A 17,089-nucleotide genomic window follows, 5' to 3' on the forward strand; every position below is an offset into this window, starting at 1 on the left:
TTCTGGTTTGAGTCTGCTGTCTAGTGAAAGAAAGAAAATATGATCAAGAAAGGTGCCAGGGAGACATTTTATAATGAGATCGAAGGATGTCGAATGTGTGTCTGCACTTGCCAGGATATACAGATATTTCTCCCATTTCATACTTAACTTCAGACACAAAATTGAAATTGTAGGCTTTAGTGAGGGAGAACCCATTAAAAGGCAGTAGCCTTTTTTTTTACTTTGTCCCCAAGAGTGCAAACCTAGCAGTGATCGGTGTGAGCTGCCAAGAGGCCAATTGGGGCTGGATTTGAAGAAAGCTTCCTAACAGAGCTGTCTCAGAGCAGAATGGGAAGCCCTGTGGGTAGTAGCTTTTACCTCCTTGGAGGCCTTCAGGCGGAGAATGGATGCTGTCTGGGCAGGTGTGCTGGAGTGGAGATTCCTTTCAGGTGTGGCTTAGATTAGCCATCACAGAAGTCTCTTGCTTTTCTATATCTTCTGCTGATTGTAGATGTTGCCAGCCAGAAGTGATTGCAGAGTTATTGTGATTGTTGTTTGTCCTTCATTCTCAAAGAGGACCATGGCATCAGGGAGGTGTTGCCATGACCTGCAGGTGAATTGGATTTAACTGAGGCAGGGCTGTGCAAAGTCACCAGCCTCACTTTGTCCTCCAGAACCATCTGGGTCCAGCAGCCAGATATAGATCAGGACGACTGCGGATGGCCTCAGATGCATACAGCCTGCCACGGAAAACTGTCTTTGTTCATTTCCCCTACATGGCAGTCATTTCACAAAGCTGCATGCAATCACATTGATTAAGTAAGTCGAACCAAGACAAGAATATGCATGCCCCCTGCTCCTCATTCTGCTCTCTGGGGCCAAGAGGAACAGGCGAATCTTCTTTTGCATGACAGACCTTCACCTACCTTGACTATAAGGCCTCTTTTTCTTTCAGTTAAATTACCCTCAGTTCTTTTCCATGATCAATGGATAAAATCAAGACTTTTTTTTACCATCCCAGACATCCTCTAGCTTATGAAGTCATAGAGCTGGAAGGGCCCTGGGAGTCCACTGAGTGTAACCGCCTCATTTCACAGATGAGAAAACTGAGGCTCAGATAGGTTAAGTGACTTGCCCAGGGTCACATACCTATCAAGTGTCTGAGGCAGAATTATAACTCAGGTATTAATAACTCCAAGTCCAGGCCTTTCTTTACTGTTCTACCTTATACTTAGCAATATCCTTCCTGAAAACATGAATGGGACAAAATATTCCAGATAGGGTCTGATCACAGCAGAGCACAGGGAAATTATCACCAGAGAGGGCTTGGCACCCTGCCTACAGCACACTAGAGTCCCATGAGCTTTTTTCGGCTGACATCCCTCTCTCTTGGCTCATACTGAACTTATAGTCCACTGAACTCTGACTTCTTCCTTGTTCATCCAACTGAAGTCTAACCATATGTCCTTCCATGTTCTTTTTTTTTTTCAGAACAACTGGCTCAGGTAGATATTCCCTCATTTTAGAGATAAGGAAACTGAGGTTCAGGCAGGTGAAATCCTTGCTTACCATTCTTTTTTCCCTCAGTTTCTTGTTTGTTTTGTTTTTAACGTGAATTGGCTGAAACTTCCTACTGTTGCATCAGTGAAACAACCTAACTCTCTGGAACTTACCTCTCTTCCTCCCAGTTCTGTGACCACAGCTCTTTGACAAGGGGTCTACTGAGGACTGTCAGATGGGAGACTAAGAACCAGGTACTTCTTAGATCTGTGTGCCATCATTGGACTTGGTGTGTCAGTTGTCCTGTGAGATAGCTGACCAGCACCTGGAGGAGATGGACTGGCCCCATTGACTTTCAGGGCTTACTTGGGCAGTGTGAAGGAGAGGAGAGAGGGTTAGACTTGGAATCAGGAAATCCTACTTCTGAAAGTTACTGGTAATGTGACTCTAGGCGAGTAACTTTACCTCTCTGTGCCTCAGTTTTTTAATCTCTGAAATTAGGGAGCTGGACTCATTGACCTCTCAGGTCCCTTTTAGCTCTAAATGTATGATTCCATAAATTTCCTCAAATATCTTCAGTTTGGTGGGATTTTTATGTATGGTCCCCAAAGTGTGCCATCCTCATGTGCAGATAAAATTGTGGACTGAACCCAAGGAAAGGTCCTCTGTTCTCCCCACCCCAATACTTTACCAGCCTAACATGATATCTGGTACTCATCACTGAAGATGGATCTCTTTGGATTAAGGTAGGACACTGACTCACTGTGGGCTGTTATCAGCTGATCCTAAATTACCTCATGAAATATTAATAACCCTGTCAACTGGCAAGGCCCAAAAGGCACAAGATGCAGGAAATGTGAATGTTAGGAGAGTAGGATGGAATGACAGGAAGTATCTCTCCCAGATGAAGGAGATACTTGGCAACCCAGGGAACAGCATAAAGGGCCAGGCCCCAGAATTCTTTTGGTCATTTTTTCTGGTGTTATTCTTTGGCAATCTGGATAGAGCCTGTGGACCACCTCTCAGAAACATGTTTTTAAATGCATAAAATAACACACAAGATTACAAAAGAAAACAAGTATAGTGAACTAGTTATCAGAACATTTAAAAAAATATTCATGGAGATCAGGTTAAGAAACTTTGTTCTAGGGACTTGGGAATGGGGTGGCACCAAAATGGAAGAAGAGAGACCTTTAAAGAGAAGAGTCAGGAGTGATCAAAGTATTTCTTATGCATTCATTTCACATTCAAGAAACCTTTATTAAGTGTCTGTTGCATGCAAGATAGTATGCTTAGTGCCAGAAAAGGATAAAGATGAATAAAAAAAATTCCAAACCTCAAGGAGTTCATCTCCTTGGAGAGGCCAGAACCACACAGATTTTGCTAATATAAATTAGGATATAATGATCAACTAAGATAGAAGGTGTTTCATGAGGAAGAAATCACTGCCCCTGGAGGAATCAGGAAAGATTTAAGGGAGGAATTGGCATTTTATCCAGGTCTCAGAGGTTGAGTAAGATTTTCAGAGGGTGGCCCAGGATTGTTTATTCTAGCTTTAACATATCTCTGGAATCCATCTCCTTTCAGAAGGCTAGCACACTAGTCTAGGTCCTCTTCATCTCTTTCCCTGGAGCATCAGCCTGCTAATTGATCTCCAGGCTCTCATTCCCTCCCCTCTTCAATCTACATGACTGCCTAACTAATCTTTCTAAAGTACAGCACTGACCATGTTACCACTTTGCTCAACAATCATCAGGAAATTAGAAGAAAAATAATTACTTGAACAATATTTACTTGAATTGAATTACCTGCAAAAATGATTGCTTGGAAGAAAAGAAATTCTCGAATCTCAAGGAAAATGGTAAGAAAAAAGGGATGAACGGGTCAAGTCATGACCAGACCTCACACCATATCAGAAAATGTTAATCATACAGAATATTGGTACCGAATAGAAAAGAAAAGTAGACCCATAAAGATGAATCTAATTCAGAGACACCTGGGAAGATTGGCATGAACTGATACAGAACAAAATAAGTGAAAACAAAGAGGACGAGAAATGTGATGGTGTCAGCAACATAAAAGAAAATGCCACTACATGAAATTAAGTTCTAAGTGATAGAAATTGCTGGAGAAGAGATAACAAAACAGAGCCTCATTTTTATTGGGGAGAAGTGGAGGGCTGGAGGACAGACAACTGTATACATTGGTAGACTGACTGGAAGAGGATCTACTTTTCTTTGCCAGAAAAGGAAAATCTGCTTGGAGGAAAGGAAAGGTGTGAAATATGTTTTAAACAAATGAAAACAAAAAATCTTCAGTGCCTCCCTATTGCCTCTAGGATAAAATTCAAACTCTTTACTTTGACCTTGAAAGCCTCCCCTCTCCCAATCTGGCTCAGTTTATCTCTCTAGACACTTCACAGTACTTCCCCAGCATGCATGCTCCATTCCAGTCCAGCTAGGCTGCTGGCTATTTCCCCAATCCAGCATTCCTTTCACTGCCTCAGCCCAACCTATAAAGTGCTCCCACCTCAGCACCACTTTTCAAACCTTCAAATTCCCACAAGCTCAGTTCAAGTGCAGCATATGAGAGGAACCCTTTCATTTTTCTACAAATTCATAGATTTTGAGTTAAAAGAGACCTAAGAAGCCATTGATTCCAATCCTTTCATTCTATAAATGAGGAAACTGAGGCACAGAGAGGTTGGCTATTAAGTGCCTGAGGGGGATTTTGAACAGAAACCTTCCTGACTCCATGTCCAGTAGCATATCCAACATACTATACTCTCTCCCCAACTCTATCCTCCTCATTCAAATTCTCCTGTATTTTCTCATTTGTTTAATGTTGTACTCTCCAGTTAGGGGGGAAATGCAAAAGTAAGGTGGCCTAGCCATACCAGCTCTAAAACTACATTATAAAGTGGCAGTCATCAGGCTAAGAAATAGAGTGGGGGATCAGTGGAATAAATTACGCAAGACTCAGTAGTAAATGATCATAGTAATCTACTGTTTGATAAACCCAAAGACTCCAACTTCTGAGATAAGAACTCATTATTTGACAAAAACTGCTGTAAAAAATGGAAAATAGTATGACAGAAACTAGCATAGACCAACACATCATACCATATACCAAGATAAGGTAAAGATGGATACGTGACATAAAGATGATACCATAAGCAAATTAGGAGAGCAAGGAATAGTTTACCCATCAAATCTGTGGAGAAAGGAAGAATCCATGACCAAACAAGAGATGAAGCACATTACAAAATGCAAAATGGATAATTTGATTATATTAAATTAAAACGGATTTGAACAAACAAAGCCAATGCAACCAAGATTAGAAGCAAAGCAGAAAGATGGGAAACAATATTTTTATAGCAAATATCTCTGATAAAGGGCCTCATTTCTCAACTATAAAGAGAACTGAGTCAAATTTACAAGAATACAAGTCATTCCTCAACTGATAAATTGTCAAATGATATGAACAGGCAGTTTTTAGATGATGAAATCAAGGTATCTATAGTCTTATGAAAAAAAGTTCTAAATCACTATTGATGAGAGAAATGTAAATGAAAGCAACTCTGAGGTACCACATCACACCTATCAGTTTGGCTAACATGACAGAAAAGGAAAATGATCAATGTTGAACAAGATGTGGGAGAATCAGGACATTAATGCATTGTTGGTGGAATTGTGAACTGATCCAACTATTCTGGAGAGCAATTTGGAATTATGCCCAAAGGCTGATCAAACTGTGCATATACCCTTTGACCCAGCAATACCACTATTAAGTTTGTATCCCAAAGAGATCGTGAAAAAAGGGGAAAGGACCCACACGTACAAAAATATTTATAGCAGCTCTTTTTGTGGTGGCAAAGAATTGGAAATTGAGGGGTTGCCCATCAATGGGCATGGCTGAGCAACTTGGGGTATGTTAATGTAATGGAATACCATTGTGCTATAAGAAATGATGAACAGGTGGACTTCAGAAAAACCTGGAAAGACTTATACGAACTGATGCTGAGTGAAGTGAGCAGAACCAGGAGAACATTGTACATGGTAACAGCAACATTGTGTGGTGACCAACTATGATAGGCTTAGCTCTTCTCACCAATACAATGATCTAAGACATTTCCAAAAGACTCATGATGGAAAATGCCATCCACATCCACAGAAAGAACTATGGAGTCTGAATGCAGATTGAAGCATATTATTCTCAATTTCTTTTTTATTTTTCATTTTTCTCTTGTTCTGTTTCTTCTTTCACAAAATGACTAATGTGGAAATATGGTTTACCTGATTGCACATGTATAACATGTTATATTGCTTGCCATCTTGGAGGGGGGGAGGGAGGGAGGGAGGGAGATAAATTTGGAACCCAAAATCTTACCAAAATGAATGCTGAAAATTGGCTTTACATGTAATTGGAAAAAAATAAAATACTATTTACATTCATTCTTTTAAAAATGTACTCCCCGGTACAGTGAAAGAAGAAATGCTGTTTGCCTGAGTGTAGCCCAAACAAGGGACCACATTTTCATTTACACATAGAGGAACTGACTTTGGTGAAGAGAACTCCCATCAGATGCTGGAGTGAGAAGAAAATGGTAGATGATGTCAATGGATGGCTCATTAGGTAAGGGAGAAAGAAAGAACTTGGCAGAAATAAAGGTGATTATAAACACAGAAAGTAAAAATAAAGACATTTAGTTGTTCAAAATTTCAAACAACTAACCCAACTTTCAGAGTTCTCAAAACAATCCCCTTTTAGAAATTAAGTATGTTTCACTCTGACTCTTTCAGCATGCTTATTTGGGCAGCAGAACCAGACCTGAGGAAAAAAATGGAGTTTGGGTATTAGAGGAAATGGGTGCCAGAAGCCAACCTGATGCTGCATTCCTGGTGACAGACTTTCCTAACAGCACGTGCTAAGAACACTGGGGGCAGGCCCCCAAAGGCAGCTGCGCTTCTTGAGTCTCTCACCTCACGCCTGGTATGAAAGATCCTCTAGTCATCATGGAATGTACAATTAAATCTGATGCACAAAGCAGAATATAACTCAGCCAAGTGACTTCAGACCGACGTCAATGTGGCAGCTCTGAGCAGCACAGATGCGGCTCCACAAATATAGCTTCCTTTGGGAGATATAAAGAACAGATGCTGGATGTGAGGCAATGACATGTTCAAACCATCACTTCGCTGGGTGTAGCTGGAGGTCAGGATCTGCCCATTCCATGGTTGTGTATGTGGCCTTGGACTGGTCACCTAATCTACATCAAATAGACTAGTGAAAGTGAAAGTGCCCATTGGGAAAAGGAGAAAAGAATAATCGCCTCCATTTCCCTATCATGTTGGTTTTACCCCTTTTAGGAAACAATTAGGGGCAGCAGATTAGCAGTGGTGTCAAACTCACATAAAAATGAGGCCATTAAACCTTACTTAGCGATCCCCGTCCATGGCACATTGACTTAGAAAACCACAGATTAACATTATCTAAGTTATACTGTATTTTGAGGCAGCTAGGTGGTGCACTGGATAGAGCACTGCCCCTGGAGTCAGGAGGACCCAAGCTCAAATGTGAGCTCAGACACTAGCTATTCAACCCTAGGCACATGGCTTAACCCTTTTGGCCTCAGTTTCCTCATCTGCAAAATGAGCTGGAGAAGAAAATGGCAAATCACCCCAGGATCTTTGCCAAGAAAAGCCCAAATAGGGTCCCAAAGGGTCAGATATTACTGAACAACAACAAATTGTATTTTTATTTATTTTGTGCAAAAGTTCCTCATGATATTTTAATCTAGTCGGGGCAGCATTCTGCCCAGTGTTTGCCACCTCTGGTGCAGTGGATAGAGAACTTGGCTTGGAGTCAGGAGGACCTGAATTTTAATTCCTCCTTCTAGCTGTAGCTTCTGTGTGAACATGGGTAGGTCATTTAATATCTCAGAGCTTCGGTTGAGTCAGGACAACTTTTCTGCTAAGTTTGACTTTGGTTGTAATCTGCATTGATCAACACCCTAAAAGGGGGGAAGGAACTGCCCCAGCATCACACAGGTGGTAAGTGGCAGATAGAATTCGAACTCAAGTCTTTGGATTCCAAGCCCAGTGCTCTATCCATTATGCCATGCTGCCTCCAAAATCTGATTTAGTACTAGTAGTTGACGGTGGACAACTTGCTTCACTTCTTTGGAACTCAGTTTCCTCTTATTTACAAGAACCCCTCAAATTGGGCAGTAAAGTTGTCAGTTACTATGATGCCCATTTTATGAATGGGGGAAGTCTGACTGAGAAATTAGGTATCTTGCCCAGGATGACATATCTAGTATGGAAGGGAAGAAGATGTGAATCGTCTCATCTCCCAGCCCCAGACTAGCACTGTCTTTACTCTACCCCACTGCCTCTGAGAGATGGTCCTCAAACCCCTTTCAGCTATAGCATTCCAGTTCAATTTCTTAAAAAATCATTCAGTAAGTGTCTATTGTAGGTAGTAAAGGTAGAAAAAGAGAAATTAAACCACTCCTGTCCTCAAGGAGCTTATATTCTGTGGTTGGAGAATGATGCTATACTTTTATCTTAAAGGATTTATGAACTCACCATTGTGAGTACTTTATCCAACACCTTAGCTCCCCAAGCACTCTGTGACTTGGGAGATGGTGTTTACAAGCAGCACCACTGAACTGATCTGTTGCTGTTTTTTTCACTTAATAGTATTTTTTCCAATTACATGTAAAGACAGTTTTCTACATTCCCTTTTATAAGATTTTGAGTCCCAAATTTTTCTCCTTCTCTCCCTTCACTCCCCCCTCGCCATGACAACAAGCATTCTGATATAGATTATACATGTACAATCATGTTGAACATATTTTCACATTAGTTATGATGTGAAAGAAGAATCAGAACAAAAGAGAAAAACCATGAGAAAGAAAAAACAAAAAAAAAGTTAAAGTAGTTTACTTTATCTACATCAGACTCCATAGTTCTTTCTCTGGAGGTGGATAGCATTTTCCATCATGAGTCTTTTGGAAATGTCTTGGATTATTGTATTGCTGAGAAGAGCTAAGTCTATCATAGTTGGTCATCACACAATGTTGCTGTTACTGTGTACAATGTTCTCCTGGCTTTATTCACTTCACTCACCATCAGTTACTGTAAGTCTTTCTAGGTTTTTCTGAAATGCACTTGCTCATAATTTCTTTTTTAAATTATTTTATTTTTAGTTTTCAACAATCACTTCCATAAGCTTTTGAGTTTTAATTTTCTCCCCCTCCCTCCCCAAGATAGCATGCAATCTAATATAGGCTCTACATATACATTCCTATTAAACATGTTTTCACATTAGTTATGTTGTAAAGAAGAATTAGAACCAATAGGAGGAACCACAAGAAAGGAGAAACAAAACAAAATAAATCTGTGTTCAACTCCACAGTTCTTTCTCTGGATGTGGATACCATTTTCTATCATGAGACTTTTGGAGATGTCTTAGATCCTTGCATTGCTGAGAAGAGCTAAGTCTATCAAAGTTAGTCATTGTACAACATGGCTGTTACTGTGTACAACGTTCTCCTGGTTCTGCTCACCATCAATTTCTCTAAGTCTTTCTAGGTTTTTCTGAAGCCCACTTGCTCATCATTTTTAATAGCACAACAGTATTCCATTACATTCACATACCGCAACTTGTTCAGCATGCCCCAATTGATAGGCATCCCCCCAATTTCCAATTTTTTGCCACCACAAAAAGAGCTGCTATAAATACTTTTGTACATGTGGGTCCTTTTCCCTTTTTCATGATCTCTTTGGGATACAGACCTAGAAGTGCTATTGCTGGGTCAAGGGGCATGCACAGTTTGATCAGCTTTTGGGCATAGCTCCAAATTGCTCTTTAGAGTGGTTGGATCAGTTCACAACTCCACAATGTATTAGTTCACTGAACTAATCTGGATGGTCTCCCAGTGACCAACCTAGACCTGATCAGTCACTGAGTATATTCTCAACTCCTTTACTGCTTAGTAAGACCTAGTGGAAGGAGCATAGTCCAGCCCTCCCCCCATTTTCCACCTTTTTCCTGAGCCCATGAACACAGATGGGAAAGCCTGGAGTTTGCAAATATATGAGCTCCATCAATTAAAATAGAATAGATCTAAAGGGAGATGGAACACACAAGACATGCAGTGATCAAGTATTCATTCCCAAGCATTGGGTGAGCCCTGAGCCTAGGTAAGAAAAACGGATGGGATGCCACTGCTGGATGCATAGGCGCACCAGGTTGGAGAAGTGATGACTGGGATTTTTCTTTTGTTTGAATTTGTACACAGAATTATTGGACCCAAGCTCTAGACCTGGCCCAACTCCCTCATTTTACAGAGCAGGAAACTGAGGCTCTAAGAGGTTAAATGACTAGCTCACGAGGTCACACAGGTAGTGAGCAACAGAGGCATTTTATGAATCCTGGTCTTCTGGATCGAAAGACACCATTCTTTCCACGACCAGATGTTGCAGGGACCTCCTCTACTCAAAACTATGATCAAGATGGCAGAGGAGATATTGAACTATTCACTGTGACTTGGAGGACGGTGGCCTCCAGTGTGCCACAATGGAGAGAGGGCTCAATCTGGAGTCATTAGACCAAGTTCCAATATTGGCTTACTTCCTATTTGCTTTTGGATACAGGTATGGCTCACTGAAAAAAGGAGGAGGCTTATTCATGTGCTTGCTTGGAATTTCTTGGTTTTTTCTTTGTAATCAAATACTCAACTTTGTCTACTTCTCAGTGAACTTTTCAACACCACCAGGGGGTTGCAAGAGCAGTAAAATCTTTGTGGTCTCCATGTTGGGAAATGGAGGGATGCTAATTAATTCTTAAAATGAGTAACTAACGTGGGTGGCCCTGGTTGTACTCTCTCTTACTCCTTCTCTGAGTGTTCCTAAAAGGGCAGGGAATAAAGGGAAATTAAATTTTTAAAAGACCCGGGGGTAATTATTTATTGCAATCTATGTCAAGCCAATTTCATTATTTAACGGCCAAAAACGACACTGGGCTTCATTAATGAAGGTGTCACGCACAGACTGAGGGAGATGAATCCCATTCCTGGCCAGGCACAAGATGAATAGAAGAGACTGGAGATCAGAGGGGAGCACAATAGAATGGGACAGAGGTGTTATCAAAATCCCTAATTTGAGTCTAAGGCATTAAGTAACCCTTTCAAAAGGTTTTGTCCCATTTTATCTCTGGAGTTTTGTTGGAGTTTTCCTTTTTAAAGAAAAGGAAGAGAAATGAGAAATTTCTAACCCTAATTCCAAGGTCTAGAAGCTTTCAGTTTAGGAAATATAAACTCTCAACTAGTTTTCCTGCTCTGTGACCATAAAGCAACATTCTCAGGGTCCCTCTCACTGCAACAAGACATATTGCCTACTACGCACTCAACAAGGTACACAGGACATCTCAGATTAGCTGGAGGAGGGGAAGTGAAGGGTCAACAAGGAAGGCCCTTGATGAACAGGCACTGCCCCCAGTAATGAATCCAGTGCTAAGTTCCTCCCCAGAACCACCCCTTCATATCCTTGCCAAGAATATAAGTCCAAAGAACCTTCCTTTGATTGTGGTATAATAGAAAGTGGAAATCTACCAGATCTCCACATTTTGAATCAGCAGACCTGAATTCAAATCCTAACATTTTTATTTCCTCCCTTTGTCACGTTGGGCAAATCACTTATGCTTCCCAGGTCTCAGTTTCCTCTTCTACAGAGAGGGTTAGTATAGATGACCTCCAAGGTCGTCCCAGCTTCATCTCAGTCCTAGTACTCTAAATCTCTCTCTCACCTTTGCTGTATCTTCTAATGCTTTTTCCTAAAGACCTCCTGTCCCATGGTACTCTTTCCAGGACTGACCACTCCTCTGACACACCCCAAGACACACAGGGCCAGTAAGGGAAGTGTGAACACACCTTGCTCTCAGATCACTCAGCAATGATGTCTCCTTTAAAGGACTTTCCATTCCTTTCAAATCATCATGCTGTCCTCTACGGGTCCTTCTCCCTGTTGCTCCCTCTTCTTCTGTCCCCTCCTTTGGCCTCCCTTGGAAAAAAACTTGCCCTCCCAGTTCCTTAGCATCTTCAGCCCCAGTGACCTCTGCTCTAGTCTGTCCCAGCCACATTCTGCACTGCTCACACCTTAGACCAGCACCCCAGTGAATTAGGCCTTGCCTTGGCAAATTTCCTAGTGATGTCTCTGGATGCATCCACCTAAGAAGGGGGTGAAAAGGAAAAAAATTCCCATTATTTTGTGGTTACTTCATCAATACAATGACAAATGATTAATATGCCTAACAGAATTAACTGAGTTTCCTTCCTGACCCCAATGGATTTAGCAGCTGTTTTTTTTTTTTTTTATCCCAGAGACACAACTTAAGCCTCATGCCTGGTGTGTTCTGGAAATCATGGATCTCATCACATTCTGATTTTGGTCAGGGTTGTGTGGGAAAAAATGTAGGGAGGGGAAAGGAAACTCCCTGGAATATTTCCTATGCTCGTGCTCCCCCAAACCTTACCTGACTTCTGGCCACTATCTGCTGAGGTCATCCCTCTGAAAAATATGTGTGTTGGGGTCGGGGTGGGAATTCAAGCAGGGTTTCTAATCTTTAGGCAGCTAGAGATGTCAAGAGCCAGGGACCCAGGCATGCCTTGCCCTTAGTAAACCTGTGCAGCCTGACCTGGAGACTCACTGTGTGACTCTGGGCAAGTCACTTAACCTCTGTTTCTTCATCTGTAATGGGTATAATAATAGCACCTAGCTCCCAGGATTGTTGTGAGGATCAAATGAGTTAACAGATATTTATAAAGTGCTTTGCAAACCTTAAAGGTAGATGATGATGAAGATGATGATGATGATGACGATTGTAGCTACAATTTGTATGTGCCTAACATGTGCCAGGCACTATGCAAAACACTGGTTAGAGGGCAAAGCCATAAACTCCTTCATTTAAGGAGAGGTCACAAGACAGACAGCTCATGACCCACTTGGCTGCCCTTTATTTTAGACGTTTTGAATTCTCCACCACACCTCCTGTGCCAAGTATGCCCCCTTCCCCTTTCAGCTTTCTCTTATGTGTTGTCTGCTCACTTTAGATTGCAAGGTCCTTGTGGGCAAGGACCCTTTTGGGGTTTTCATATTTATATAAATATTTATTTTCATATTTCTATATTCATATTCCTGTTTATATATCATATATTATATTTTCATGTTTATAGCACAGTGCCTGGTACATAGTAGGTGCTTTATAAATGTTTATTGACTACAGATTAAGGCATCCCTGACTCCAAGCTCAGCACACTGCCCAGTGAATCACCCAGCCATCTCTCCCTTTCTCTGTCTCTGTCTCTGTCTCTCATTCTCTCTCTCCCTCTCTGTCTGTCTGTCTCTGTCTCTGTCTCAATATCAATAGATATACATATCTATATCTATACTGCATACATATAGTTAAATATATGCTTATAGATGTATCAAGTGTTTATTACTAAATAACTGCTATTACTATTAACCTTTCAACTTTCCCCCTAAACTCTTCCCATCTCCTCCCCTCCATATTGCCATTAAGGGCACTCCTGACCTTCTAGTCACCCAGGTTCACATCCTTGGAGTCAGATTCCATTCTTCATCTCACCCACCCACTTGTTCAATCGAATGTCAAATCCTGTAGGTGCAGACTAGGTCTCACATCTCTAAGCCTTCCTTCTGCTGCCCTAGTTCAGGTCCTCATCACCTCTGTCTGTACTATTGTGATAGCCTCCTCATTAGACCTCCTGCATTCAGAGTCTCACCTCTCCAATCCATAGTCCTAACAGCTACTAAATTCATATTCCTAAAGCACAGGTCTTTGTAGGCTATCTCAATGCTCTAGAAGATTCGAAGGCTCCCTTTCTCTTCTAGTACAGAAAAAAAAAAAACCTCTTCTCTTTGGACCTTTAAAATCTGGGGCTTGTGGATTTTCACTAGTTCATAAGCCCAGAGGACCATGGATTCAGAGCCAAAAGGGGCCTTACATCCATTTGGTACTCCCCTCATTTTCCATGTGAGGAAACTGAGGCCCAGTGAGTTTAAGTGATGTGCCCAACATCACTCAACAGAAAGTTAATGGCAGAGCCAGGATTCAGACTGAGATCCCCAACTCCCTCCGCAGGGCTAAGTCTACTCAATATGGGCAGCCATTAGCCACCTCTCCACCAGTATGATTCCTCCACAGAGGGCTGCTTCCTAGTTTCTCTATGGAGTTGGAATGATGGCATCAGATTGGTACTTTCTTACCCTAATGAGAATTTCCAGAGCTCATGCTCTTCCAGAATCACCCACCCATTGCCCCAATTGGCCAAGGATTCTACAAGTTCCTGTTTGTCACCGAAGATGGTCAGAGGGTCAGGTCACCAGGGCCCCAACTATGATGTCAGCTTTGGCATCCAATCGTACACGACAGTTAACTATAGCATTCATTCAGAAAAGGGCCTTGTTGCCATAGCAACCACTGCCTCCCAGCACAGGTTCAGTGCTTCTGAGTTAAGTCCCTTCTCAGCTTAGACATAAGTATCAATTTTTTCTGCATGTCCCAAAGATCATTGAGACAGTGCTTGAGGGAGAAGTCATTCCAGACATTGGAAGAATCTTCCCTTCCACAAGCTCCAATAGCTTCTCTCCCTTCACTGCACTTTTTTTTGCTCACCTTTACCTTGGGTGTTAAAATAACAACAGGGAACATCTTTAGAGTCAGGAAATGGGATCCCTCAGTCCTTGCCCTCAGCACAGCCTCCTAAGCCTCAGGGGAAGGAAAAGAAATTGGTATTGGATGGAATCATCCCTGGGATTGAGCTAGGCTCTACTGAGGGACCTGCTAAATACTGTGTGTGTTAGACCATCACCTGTATGTACCTGAAGCTGTCACTGGTCCAAACATTTTGTTCTAACATTTTGATGTGGGGTGGAAAGAGTGAAGGCACAGGGTGGGGAGGACATTCATTGATGTAAAAGCAATGAAAAATATTACAGCTGTAAACATTTAAAGCTGGAAAGAATCTTGGAGATTGTCTAAGAGAACCTTGTGATTGACAGAGGAAAAGAATAACTACCCAGGCTCTAAAAATGACAAAACCTGTGATTAATAGATTGAGTTGTCATACCACCCTCATTTCTAAATACAAAATATCCTAAATGACTTAGTGCAGGTTTGAAGTCTTAGAACTAAGGCCATCTCCTCAACTAAAAGACTGTAAGTGTAAGAGTAGGCAGAGAAATTACTCACTGGGATCTTGCTATCTCAACAGAATTATGAGTCCAATAAAAATACCCCCATACACACACTAGTAAAATTATATTTGTGTCCTGCTTTAAGGTCCACAAAAAGCTTACCCTACATGATTTCATCTAAGCCTCACAGCTGAAACTGAGGCTCAGAGAGGGCAGTGATATACACTTGGTCAACTGGCAGGGTAGAAGAAAAACCAGGACTGTAACTAGCCTCTTCTTTCCTAGTTCAAGGCCCTTCTAGTAGCCATCTCTCAATAGCAGGATCATTTTCTGTGGATGGGTGGGTCATTCTTTTTGCTGGCAATGATGCCTCTGCTAGGGGTAGCTGGTCACAGGAGGATGGGGAAGGTCATTCATTTACTAAGTTATTCTCCATCTTTACAGAGAATGGCTCAGATGGATTCTGCTACTCCTGCCAATCCAGTCCCCAAAACTAGCTGCAGAGCCAATGTGTTTCTGCAGGTACATTCCATTTAATGAAAGGGTTTGGGCCATTGTCAGGACAACCAAAGCACCTGATTTCTCCTTGTCCAAAAATAATTGTTTTTGTACAACCGACATTGGGGTAGGTGATGAGATCATGCCTCCACTAGCATCTAACACAATGGCTTGCACACACTACACCCTTCATAAATGCTTGTTAGTACAACAGGACTAACCACTAAAAGCCCAAACCAATGCCTTGCATATACTAAGAGCTTAATAAATGCTTGTCAATATAACAAGGAACTGACCAATGGCAATCCAAACCATCTGAACATGGGCGGTGTTCTCTGTGTGATGAAAGCAGATATTTGGGATGTCTGGTGAACCAGCTCCCAGGCGCATGTAGTAGAAGAGTGTAGTACCCTCTTTGGTGTGGAGATGCTGGGAAGCCAGGGAACTCTTGGCCTCCTGGACAAGCCTGAGGCTGGAATGGGGTCACACCCCATTTGTATTTTCTTTATTTTTGGCATAAGGCTCTCTGAGATTTCTAAAGGTTTAAAGAGCAAGGCTCTAGGTGTTCAAGAAATGGGATTCATACTAGAGTTTTCTGGTAGATGAGCCCAGTGAGGCACCAGAGCAAACCACAGGAGCTCCTGGGACTCCATACCCAGGAAATAGGGAAGTAACTCATTCATCAATGGCATTGCATTTGGGAATGAACTTGGTGGAGCAGATGCTTTGTAATAGCCCTCTTTAAGCATGAGCCCACTCTCCCCAGGGACTAAGGTACTTGACAAGACAGTATGTCTCTGATTCAGGGGAACACATTTGTATTTCTATTCTTACTATATCTAGTCCCTTGTAAAAGCTATCTGATTTTAATTGATCAAAATGATATCATTGTGCGAGTCAGTGGTATCAATGATATTGAGAAGATATAACTGGGATTGGCAATTTATTATTGGAGGAGGAGGTAAACTCAAGGAAATGACAGCCTGAGTCAATAGTATTAAAGAAAACTCCATGGACCTTTAGAGTTAGTTCCAAGGAAATTGAGACTAATATGTAGCCATACCTCTAGGGGCCCAGATCACCAGTGGGACTAGGAACTGGGATAGGACCCTTAGAGTCTGTATATTCACTGCATCGGATTAAATGAAATTAAAATAATCTTCTTGGTTTGGAGAAATAAGACAGTTACTATGGATCCAAGGAGGCAAATGAACTTAGAAACCACCCAGTTTCCACTGTTATCTTGTAGGACCATAAACTGTGTCTAAGGTTCTATTTATTCATTTATTTGAAATCGTGTCTCGCATTTATATTGAAGTTATTTGCTGTGCTTTCTTGCACAAAAGAATATTTGGCAGCTCTGATCTGTGTTGAACATTCTCCTATAAGATAACCAATCCATAGAACATTATATGTCTCCTGGTAGAATAAAAACAAAATATAGTAAAGCATAAAGGTTTGGCCCAAGTCACACTGGAAAGCCTTGACAAAGAACTGGCTCACACTCAGGCCTCGGGCCCCTCCCCTGGGCTGGCTTTCCATTCAAAGTAGCCATGGATCTCTTTTGTTTGACCCTGCCTACTCTGGCTGCTTGAAAGAATTCCCCTAAGTCAAGAGAGTTTAGTGAAAAGTACAAGGAGGAGCTGTTAGCCAGAAGGGGCCTACACTTAACATGAGGAGCTCTGGGAGATTGGAAAATGTCCATAAGCCAGATGAAAAGTTTCTGCTAATGAGTTCCCAGAGGAGAGTGTGGTCTGCAGATGCGGAACTTCCAAGGAGCCTATCCAAACCAGGGGTCTGAACAACTGTGGCTTCAAAGTCCCCCCAAGACCACCTACAGCAGCATGAAAGCCAGGTGGGGGAAGTGTGGCTTTTCTCTTGGGTTGGTG

The sequence above is a fragment of the Phascolarctos cinereus genome, unplaced genomic scaffold (genome assembly GCF_003287225.1).
Source record: "Phascolarctos cinereus isolate Bilbo 61053 unplaced genomic scaffold, phaCin_HiC Scaffold_7;HRSCAF=346, whole genome shotgun sequence".
NCBI classification, from domain to species: Eukaryota; Metazoa; Chordata; class Mammalia; order Diprotodontia; family Phascolarctidae; genus Phascolarctos; species Phascolarctos cinereus.